The sequence below is a fragment of the Oncorhynchus gorbuscha genome, unplaced genomic scaffold, assembly GCF_021184085.1.
Source record: "Oncorhynchus gorbuscha isolate QuinsamMale2020 ecotype Even-year unplaced genomic scaffold, OgorEven_v1.0 Un_scaffold_9692, whole genome shotgun sequence".
Taxonomy (NCBI): Eukaryota; Metazoa; Chordata; class Actinopteri; order Salmoniformes; family Salmonidae; genus Oncorhynchus; species Oncorhynchus gorbuscha.
This window is the reverse complement of record NW_025752609.1, coordinates 594-11,214: the sequence shown is the minus strand read 5'-3', so window position 1 is coordinate 11,214 and position 10,621 is coordinate 594. Positions and strand designations below refer to the sequence as shown.

Sequence of the window (10,621 nt, the reverse complement as noted above, 5' to 3'; positions counted from 1 at the left end):
GGCCTTTAACTATTTGCACATCATTACAATACTGTATATATACATAATATGAACTTTTTAAAGTGTAATGTTTACTGTACATTTTTTATTGTTTATTTCACTTCTGTTTATTATCTATTTCACTTGCTTATGCAATGTAAACATATGTTTCCCATGCCAATAACACCCTTAAATTGAAATTGAATTGAGAGAGAGATGTTATATGTCATATGTTATATGAGCATATGTTATATGCTCATTAGAATGGGGAGAAGGGGGGAGGAGGTTGAATCACATACAGTATTTTTCTCTGGTATACGGTACTGATGTCAGGGTTATACAGTAAAGAGTGTGTAGGATTCCAATTACTCTAAATGTGTTATTGTTTCTATTAGTTCAACATTGTGCTTTAGCAACACAATAATTTTTTTGTCATGCCAATAAAAGAGAGAGAGAAAGAGAGGTAGAGCTAGTGTCCTGAAAGGATCTATTCTACGGTCGCGAGGGCCTGATCAGCTGCTTGCCTTGCTGTTGTAAATTGGGTTCACATGAGAGGCTGGTGGTGGGACTCATTTCAGTTACAATCAGCAACAGCAGTAGTCTTCTGTTCAACTCTCTCTTTACTTACTCTCTCTAACTCTCTCCATCCCTCCTTCCCCTATCTTGCTCTCTCTCTCTCCCATCTCCCTGCATACTATAGCTCTCTTTTTTACTCCTTCTTCTGTATTCTCTCTCCTCTTTGCTCGCCTGTTGAGATTATTCACTCATAACTCAGAGGACCCAACATCCTAGCTGAGTTCAGACTGGAGCCATGGCTCCAGAAAAGGAAAGCAATGGTCTCGAAAACTACGCATTTGCTGTAAGTATGAACACAATTATTCCCGTGCTGGAGGATTATGTTGACATTTGCTGCAGTGTATTTGAGTAAAGATTATGTTCATAGTAAACCTAAAAGTTACAGGCTGTAAAGCATAAACACTGTAACATTTAGATATGTTTACACGATATTCAACAATGATAGTTTTCTTAGTATCGGAGATGGACATTTGCGAGCGCCACCTATTACAGGTACAAGTTCTGAGGGAACACATGTAATGCATTTTGTGCACATAGATGAATGTGTAAACTCAAACAAAGAAACAAATTCCCAGTGATTTTCAGCATTGGTGATATATTTGATCTCTTCCTCTTAACTAATTACCATATCATAACACATGTGGTACTCTTCAGATTGCATACTGTAGTATTGTAATAATGTAACGGGCTACAATAGTAAGTTAATCATTTCCAAGAAGTCTGAGTGAATTCATAAGCACTGAGTGACTTGAATTCCTTAGAATGGGTCTGTTTTATATGAATGCTACTTCAAGCCAACCGTCACATGTATACCTTGAAATAGGATGTGTGCTCTATTATATGGGTTTGGTTAATATACTTTAGTTTCAAAGTAGATTTATTTAAGACTACCAATAATCACTCTGTGTGACCCTGATTTAGCTCACTGCATTAAAAGGTTTTAAGCTTATGTTATGAGTGATATTATGCCTGTGTTATGAGTGATATTATGTCTGTCAGACCCATTTGTACCCCAATGAATGCGACCCTGGTCTCTGTCCTGTAGATTGATGGGCGTTTCTGTGATCTGGAGAAGGATGGAGAGGGCTCCGACCTCTCTGAGGAGGACGACAAGAACAAACTGGCCTACTGTGTCACAGACATCCCACCCTGGTACCTTTGCATCATTCTGGGCATCCAGGTAGTTCAAAGCCCTACTTTGTGTAATTGGAGGCTCACTGGTAGAGGTCGGCCTGGGTGCAGCTGAGGGGATGGGCCTCCTCGGGCTCCATTGATTTGATTAGGCCGTGTAATCAATTGGATGAACAGTCAAATAACCTAGTTTACCAGGATTCATTTGGGCTCAAATTAAAAGAAAGCCACCAAGTCACATGAGGACCTCAAACTTAAATATTCAACAGCGAGATTTTTGTTGAGGCTGATGGCAAACACTGAACCTGTACCTGAGATTTCAGCTGCTCATCTTGGCTTCAGTATCCTCAGTGGGTTTAATCCTCATCAGTGCATCTCCTCTTCTTCCTCTCTCCCCTCCATCCTCCCTGTCTCTCCTCAGCATTGCCTGACAGCATTTGGAGGGATCATCGCCATCCTCTGATCCTGTCTCAGGGTCTGTGTCTGCAGCATGACAGCCTGACCCAGGGTCACCTTATCAGCACCATCTTCTTTGTGTCAGGCGTGTGCACCCTGGTGCAGGTCACCTTTGGAATCAGGTGAGGAGGGCTGGGGTTGGTTGGATATGGCTTTGGGCCAATCATTCATCAGCAACAACAGAGTGACTGTTGACATAAAGGGGGCCTACAGCAAGGGAAGAAAGAAGAAGGGGCCAATGAAGATTGACTTTAAAGAGATAAACTCTTGTGAAGGTGGAGTTACCCATGATATATGGAGACACCATACAGGTAGAGGGTGAGGCTTGGCATCTCCTTGTTGTCAAAGTGCCATAAATTCCATGAAATCAATATACTTTAAAACCAATGAAACCAAATCCAAACTGTGTAGACATGTTATCAGCCCGCTGATAATCACCCAAAAGAACGCTAGACAGTCAGGGAGCATCGAACATTCCCAAAACAATGGATAGATAGAGGAATTTGTTAGCAAATTTTGATCTGAAAAAATGTGAATGTAGTGCAGCCATCCAGACCTTGTTGAAGACCGAATGAAGCCCCCGGGGCAAAATGAGTTTGCCACCCCTGAACTGGGCAGTATACTATGGGTTCTTAAGTTTCCTTCTAAGCCTCTGTTGACCTTTGAAGCATGTTTTTTCCGGTCTGTGTGATGCATTATCCTCACACAATAGGATATTATGTAGTGGGCACTGGGGCTTTAGGTTATTAAAGCATGTGCCATTATTGTGCACTAGCTAGGTCTTAGTATGCAAGTGCAAAATTTTTCTCAGAAACATCTATTTTCTGACTGAGAATGGAAAATGATAGTTGTTGTTCTATCTACAGTATGGTGTACCGTAAGCAAGGTGTTGTTCTATCTATGGTGTACCGAAAGCAAGGTGTTGTTCTATCTATGGTGTACCGTAAGCAAGGTGTTGTTCTATCTATGGTGTACCAAAAGCAAGGTGTTGTTCTATATATGGTGTACCGTAAGCAATTTGTTGTTTTATCTACAGTATGGTGTACTGTAAGCAAGGTGTTGTTCTATCTATGGTGTACCGAAAGCAAGGTGTTGTTCTATCTATGGTGTACCGAAAGAAAGGTGTTGTTCTATATATGGTGTACTGTAAGCAAGGTGTTGTTCTATCTATGGTGTACCGAAAGCAAGGTGTTGTTCTATATATGGTGTACTGTAAGCAAGGTGTTGTTCTATCTATGGTGTACCGAAAGCAAGGTGTTGTTCTATCTATGGTGTACCGTAAGCAAGGTGTTGTTCTATATATGGTGTACCGTAAGCAATTTGTTGTTTTATCTACAGTATGGTGTACTGTAAGCAAGGTGTTGTTCTATCTATGGTGTACAGTAAGCAAGGTGTTGTTCTATATATGGTGTACCGAAAGCAAGGTGTTGTTCTATATATGATGTACTGTAAGCAAGGTGTTGTTCTATCTATGGTGTACCGAAAGCAAGGTGTTGTTCTATATATGGTGTACTGTAAGCAAGGTGTTGTTCTATCTATGGTGTACCGAAAGCAAGGTGTTGTTCTATCTATGGTGTACCGTAAGCAAGGTGTTGTTCTATATATGGTGTACCGTAAGCAATTTGTTGTTTTATCTACAGTATGGTGTACTGTAAGCAAGGTGTTGTTCTATCTATGGTGTACAGTAAGCAAGGTGTTGTTCTATCTATGGTGTACAGTAAGCCAGGTGTTGTTCTATATATGGTGTACTGTAAGCAAGGTGTTGTTCTATATATGGTGTACAGTAAGCAAGGTGTTGTTCTATCTATGGTGTACCGTAAGCAAGGTGTTGTTCTATCTATGGTGTACCGTAAGCAAGGTGTTGTTCTATATATGGTGTACTGTAAGCAAGGTGTTGTTCTATATATGGTGTACCGTAAGCAATTTGTTGTTTTATCTACAGTATGGTGTACTGTAAGCAAGGTGTTGTTATATCTATGTTGTACCAAAAGCAAGGTGTTGTTCTATCTATGGTGTACCGTAAGCAATTTGTTGCTCTATTATGGTGTACCGTAAGCAAGGATGTCATAAGGTGAATGCACCAATTTGTAAGTCGCTCTGGATAAGAGCGTCTGCTAAATGACTTAAATGTAAATGTAAATGTGTTGTTCTATCTAGAGTATGGTGTACTGTAAGCAAGGTGTTGTTCTATCTATGGTGTACTGTAAGCAAGGTGTTGTTCTATCTATGATGTACTGTAAGCAAGGTGTTGTTCTATCTATGGTGTACTGTAAGCAAGGTGTTGTTCTATCTATGGTGTACTGTAAGCAAGGTGTTGTTCTATCTATGGTGTACTGTAAGCAAGGTGTTGTTCTATCTATGGTGTACTGTAAGCAAGGTGTTGTTCTATCTATGGTGTACCGTAAGCAATTTGTTGCTCTATTATGGTGTACCGTAAGCAAGGATGTCATAAGGTGAATGCACCAATTTGTAAGTCGCTCTGGATAAGAGCGTCTGCTAAATGACTTAAATGTAAATGTAAATGTGTTGTTCTATCTAGAGTATGGTGTACTGTAAGCAAGGTGTTGTTCTATCTATGGTGTACTGTAAGCAAGGTGTTGTTCTATCTATGGTGTACCGAAAGAAAGGTGTTGTTCTATATATGGTGTACTGTAAGCAAGGTGTTGTTCTATCTATGGTGTACCGAAAGCAAGGTGTTGTTCTATATATGGTGTACTGTAAGCAAGGTGTTGTTCTATCTATGGTGTACCGAAAGCAAGGTGTTGTTCTATATATGGTGTACCGTAAGCAATTTGTTGTTTTATCTACAGTATGGTGTACTGTAAGCAAGGTGTTGTTCTATCTATGGTGTACAGTAAGCAAGGTGTTGTTCTATCTATGGTGTACAGTAAGCCAGGTGTTGTTCTATATATGGTGTACTGTAAGCAAGGTGTTGTTCTATCTATTGTGTACTGTCAGCAAGGTGTTGTTCTATATATGGTGTACTGTAAGCAAGGTGTTGTTCTATATATGGTGTACGGTAAGCAAGGTGTTGTTTTATATATGGTGTACTGTAAGCAAGGTGTTGTTCTATATATGGTGTACTGTAAGCAAGGTGTTGTTCTATATATGGTGTACAGTAAGCAATTTGTTGTTCTATCTATGGTGTACCGTAAGCAATTTGTTGTTCTATCTATGGTGTACCGTAAGCAATTTGTTGTTCTATATATGGTGTACTGTAAGCAAGGTGTTGTTCTATCTATGGTGTACACGTAAGCAAAGGTGTCGTTCTATATATGGTGTACCGTAAGCAAGGTGTTGTTCTATATATGGTGTACTGTAAGCAAGGTGTTGTTCTATATATGGTGTACTGTAAGCAAGGTGTTGTTCTATATATGGTGTACGGTAAGCAAGGTGTTGTTTTATATATGGTGTACTGTAAGCAAAGGTGTTGTTCTATATATGGTGTACAGTAAGCAATTTGTTGTTCTATCTATGGTGTACCGTAAGCAATTTGTTGTTCTATCTATGGTGTACCGTAAGCAATTTGTTGTTCTATATATGGTGTACTGTAAGCAAGGTGTTGTTCTATCTATGGTGTACCGTAAGCAAAGGTGTCGTTCTATATATGGTGTACCGTAAGCAAGGTGTTGTTCTATATATGGTGTACTGTAAGCAAGGTGTTGTTCTATATATGGTGTACTGTAAGCAAGGTGTTGTTCTATATATGGTGTACGGTAAGCAAGGTGTTGTTTTATATATGGTGTACTGTAAGCAAGGTGTTGTTCTATATATGGTGTACTGTAAGCAAGGTGTTGTTCTATATATGGTGTACTGTAAGCAAGGTGTTGTTCTATATATGGTGTACTGTAAGCAAGGTGTTGTTCTATATATGGTGTACTGTAAGCAAGGTGTTGTTTTATCTACAGTATGGTGTACTGTAAGCAAGGTGTTGTTCTATATATGGTGTACTGTAAGAAAGGTGTTGTTCTATATATGGTGTACTGAAAGCAAGGTGTTGTTCTATATATGGTGTACTGTAAGCAAGGTGTTGTTCTATATATGGTGTACTGTAAGCAAGGTGTTGTTCTATATATGGTGTACTGTAAGCAAGGTGTTGTTCTATCTATGGTGTACTGTAAGCAAGGTGTTGTTCTATATATGGTGTACTGTAAGCAAGGTGTTGTTCTATCTATTGTGTACTGTAAGCAAGGTGTTGTTCTATATATGGTGTACTGTAAGCAAGGTGTTGTTCTATCTATGGTGTACTGTAAGCAAGGTGTTGTTCTATCTAGAGTATGGTGTACTGTAAGCAAGGTGTTGTTCTATCTAGAGTATGGTGTACTGTAAGCAAGGTGTTGTTCTATCTATGGTGTACCGAAAGCAAGGTGTTGTTCTATCTATGGTGTACCGAAAGAAAGGTGTTGTTCTATATATGGTGTACTGTAAGCAAGGTGTTGTTCTATCTATGGTGTACCGAAAGCAAGGTGTTGTTCTATATATGGTGTACTGTAAGCAAGGTGTTGTTCTATCTATGGTGTACCGAAAGCAAGGTGTTGTTCTATCTATGGTGTACCGTAAGCAAGGTGTTGTTCTATATATGGTGTACCGTAAGCAATTTGTTGTTTTATCTACAGTATGGTGTACTGTAAGCAAGGTGTTGTTCTATCTATGGTGTACAGTAAGCAAGGTGTTGTTCTATATATGGTGTACCGAAAGCAAGGTGTTGTTCTATATATGGTGTACTGTAAGCAAGGTGTTGTTCTATCTATGGTGTACCGAAGCAAGGTGTTGTTCTATATATGGTGTACTGTAAGCAAGGTGTTGTTCTATCTACTATGGTGTACCGAAAGCAAGGTGTTGTTCTATCTATGGTGTACCGTAAGCAAGGTGTTGTTCTATATATGGTGTACCGTAAGCAATTTGTTGTTTTATCTACAGTATGGTGTACTGTAAGCAGGTGTTGTTCTATCTATGGTGTACAGTAAGCAAGGTGTTGTTCTATCTATGGTGTACAGTAAGCCAGGTGTTGTTCTATATATGGTGTACTGTAAGCAAGGTGTTGTTCTATATATGGTGTACAGTAAGCAAGGTGTTGTTCTATCTATGGTGTACCGTAAGCAAGGTGTTGTTCTATCTATGGTGTACCGTAAGCAAGGTGTTGTTCTATATATGGTGTACTGTAAGCAAGGTGTTGTTCTATATATGGTGTACCGTAAGCAATTTGTTGTTTTATCTACAGTATGGTGTACTGTAAGCAAGGTGTTGTTATATCTATGTTGTACCAAAAGCAAGGTGTTGTTCTATCTATGGTGTACCGTAAGCAATTTGTTGCTCTATTATGGTGTACCGTAAGCAAGGATGTCATAAGGTGAATGCACCAATTTGTAAGTCGCTCTGGATAAGAGCGTCTGCTAAATGACTTAAATGTAAATGTAAATGTGTTGTTCTATCTAGAGTATGGTGTACTGTAAGCAAGGTGTTGTTCTATCTATGGTGTACTGTAAGCAAGGTGTTGTTCTATCTATGATGTACTGTAAGCAAGGTGTTGTTCTATCTATGGTGTACTGTAAGCAAGGTGTTGTTCTATCTATGGTGTACTGTAAGCAAGGTGTTGTTCTATCTATGGTGTACTGTAAGCAAGGTGTTGTTCTATCTATGGTGTACTGTAAGCAAGGTGTTGTTCTATCTATGGTGTACCGTAAGCAATTTGTTGCTCTATTATGGTGTACCGTAAGCAAGGATGTCATAAGGTGAATGCACCAATTTGTAAGTCGCTCTGGATAAGAGCGTCTGCTAAATGACTTAAATGTAAATGTAAATGTGTTGTTCTATCTAGAGTATGGTGTACTGTAAGCAAGGTGTTGTTCTATCTATGGTGTACTGTAAGCAAGGTGTTGTTCTATCTATGGTGTACCGAAAGAAAGGTGTTGTTCTATATATGGTGTACTGTAAGCAAGGTGTTGTTCTATCTATGGTGTACCGAAAGCAAGGTGTTGTTCTATATATGGTGTACTGTAAGCAAGGTGTTGTTCTATCTATGGTGTACCGAAAGCAAGGTGTGCTTTTACACCTGCATTGTTTGCTGTTTGGGGTTTTAGGCTGGGTTTCTGTACAGCACTTTGAGATATCAGCTGATGTACGAAGGGCTATATAAATAAATTTGATTTGATTTGATTTGATTTGATTTGATTTGATTTGATTTGTGTTGTTCTATATATGGTGTACCGTAAGCAATTTGTTGTTTTATCTACAGTATGGTGTACTGTAAGCAAGGTGTTGTTCTATCTATGGTGTACAGTAAGCAAGGTGTTGTTCTATCTATGGTGTACAGTAAGCCAGGTGTTGTTCTATATATGGTGTACTGTAAGCAAGGTGTTGTTCTATCTATTGTGTACTGTCAGCAAGGTGTTGTTCTATATATGGTGTACTGTAAGCAAGGTGTTGTTCTATATATGGTGTACGGTAAGCAAGGTGTTGTTTTATATATGGTGTACTGTAAGCAAGGTGTTGTTCTATATATGGTGTACTGTAAGCAAGGTGTTGTTCTATATATGGTGTACAGTAAGCAATTTGTTGTTCTATCTATGGTGTACCGTAAGCAATTTGTTGTTCTATCTATGGTGTACCGTAAGCAATTTGTTGTTCTATATATGGTGTACTGTAAGCAAGGTGTTGTTCTATCTATGGTGTACCGTAAGCAAGGTGTCGTTCTATATATGGTGTACCGTAAGCAGGTGTTGTTCTATATATGGTGTACTGTAAAAAGGTGTTGTTCTATATATGGTGTACTGTAAGCAAGGTGTTGTTCTATATATGGTGTACGGTAAGCAAGGTGTTGTTTTATATATGGTGTACTGTAAGCAAGGTGTTGTTCTATATATGGTGTACAGTAAGCAATTTGTTGTTCTATCTATGGTGTACCGTAAGCAATTTGTTGTTCTATCTATGGTGTACCGTAAGCAATTTGTTGTTCTATATATGGTGTACTGTAAGCAAGGTGTTGTTCTATCTATGGTGTACCGTAAGCAAGGTGTCGTTCTATATATGGTGTACCGTAAGCAAGGTGTTGTTCTATATATGGTGTACTGTAAGCAAGGTGTTGTTCTATATATGGTGTACTGTAAGCAAGGTGTTGTTCTATATATGGTGTACGGTAAGCAAGGTGTTGTTTTATATATGGTGTACTGTAAGCAAGGTGTTGTTCTATATATGGTGTACTGTAAGCAAGGTGTTGTTCTATATATGGTGTACTGTAAGCAAGGTGTTGTTCTATATATGGTGTACTGTAAGCAAGGTGTTGTTCTATATATGGTGTACTGTAAGCAAGGTGTTGTTTTATCTACAGTATGGTGTACTGTAAGCAAGGTGTTGTTCTATATATGGTGTACTGTAAGAAAGGTGTTGTTCTATATATGGTGTACTGAAAGCAAGGTGTTGTTCTATATATGGTGTACTGTAAGCAAGGTGTTGTTCTATATATGGTGTACTGTAAGCAAGGTGTTGTTCTATATATGGTGTACTGTAAGCAAGGTGTTGTTCTATCTATGGTGTACTGTAAGCAGGTGTTGTTCTATATATGGTGTATTGTAAGCAGGAGTGTTGTTCTATCTATTGTGTACTGTAAGCAAGGTGTTGTTCTATATGGTGTACTGTAAGCAAGGTGTTGTTCTATCTATGGTGTACTGTAAGCAAGGTGTTGTTCTATCTAGAGTATGGTGTACTGTAAGCAAGGTGTTGTTCTATCTAGAGTATGGTGTACTGTAAGCAAGGTGTTGTTCTATCTATGGTGTACTGTAAGCAAGGTGTTGTTCTATCTAGAGTATGGTGTACTGTAAGCAAGGTGTTGTTCTATATATGGTGTACTGTAAGCAAGGTGTTGTTTCTATCTATTGTGTACTGTCAGCAGGTGTTCATTCTATATATGGTGTACTGTAAGCAAGGTGTTGTTCTATATGGTGTACTGTAAGCAAGGTGTTGTTCTATATATGGTGTACTGTAAGCAAGGTGTTGTTCTATATATGGTGTACCGTAAGCAATTTGTTGTTCTATCTATGGTGTACCGTAAGCAATTTGTTGTTCTATCTATGGTGTTCCGTAAGCAATTTGTTGTTCTATATATGGTGTACTGTAAGCAAGGTGTTGTTCTATCTATGGTGTACCGTAAGCAAGGTGTCGTTCTATATATGTACCGTAAGCAAGGTGTTGTTCTATATATGGTGTACTGTAAGCAGGTGTTGTTCTATATATGATTGTACTGTAAGCAAGGTGTTGTTCTATATATGGTGTACGGTAAGCAAGGTGTTGTTTATATATGGTGTACTGTAAGCAAGGTGTTGTTCTATATATGGTGTACTGTAAGCAAGGTGTTGTTCTATATATGGTGTACTGTAAGCAGGTGTTGTTCTATATATGGTGTACTGTAAACAGGTGTTGTTCTATATGGTGTACTGTAAGCAAGGTGTTGTTTTTATCTACAGTATGGTGTACTGTAAGCAAA

At 38.7% G+C, this 10,621-nt stretch overlaps 1 long non-coding RNA gene across 1 annotated transcript; it reads left to right on the top strand.

Annotated features, from left to right (window-relative positions):
• The first annotated feature begins 499 nt into the window (after positions 1 to 499).
• Positions 500 to 2,144, top strand: LOC124030179. The gene is made up of 3 exons (XR_006837916.1): positions 500 to 838; positions 1,601 to 1,735; positions 2,108 to 2,144. It is a non-coding gene; the product is annotated as an uncharacterized LOC124030179 (long non-coding RNA).
• Positions 2,145 to 10,621: the final 8,477 nt, after the last annotated feature.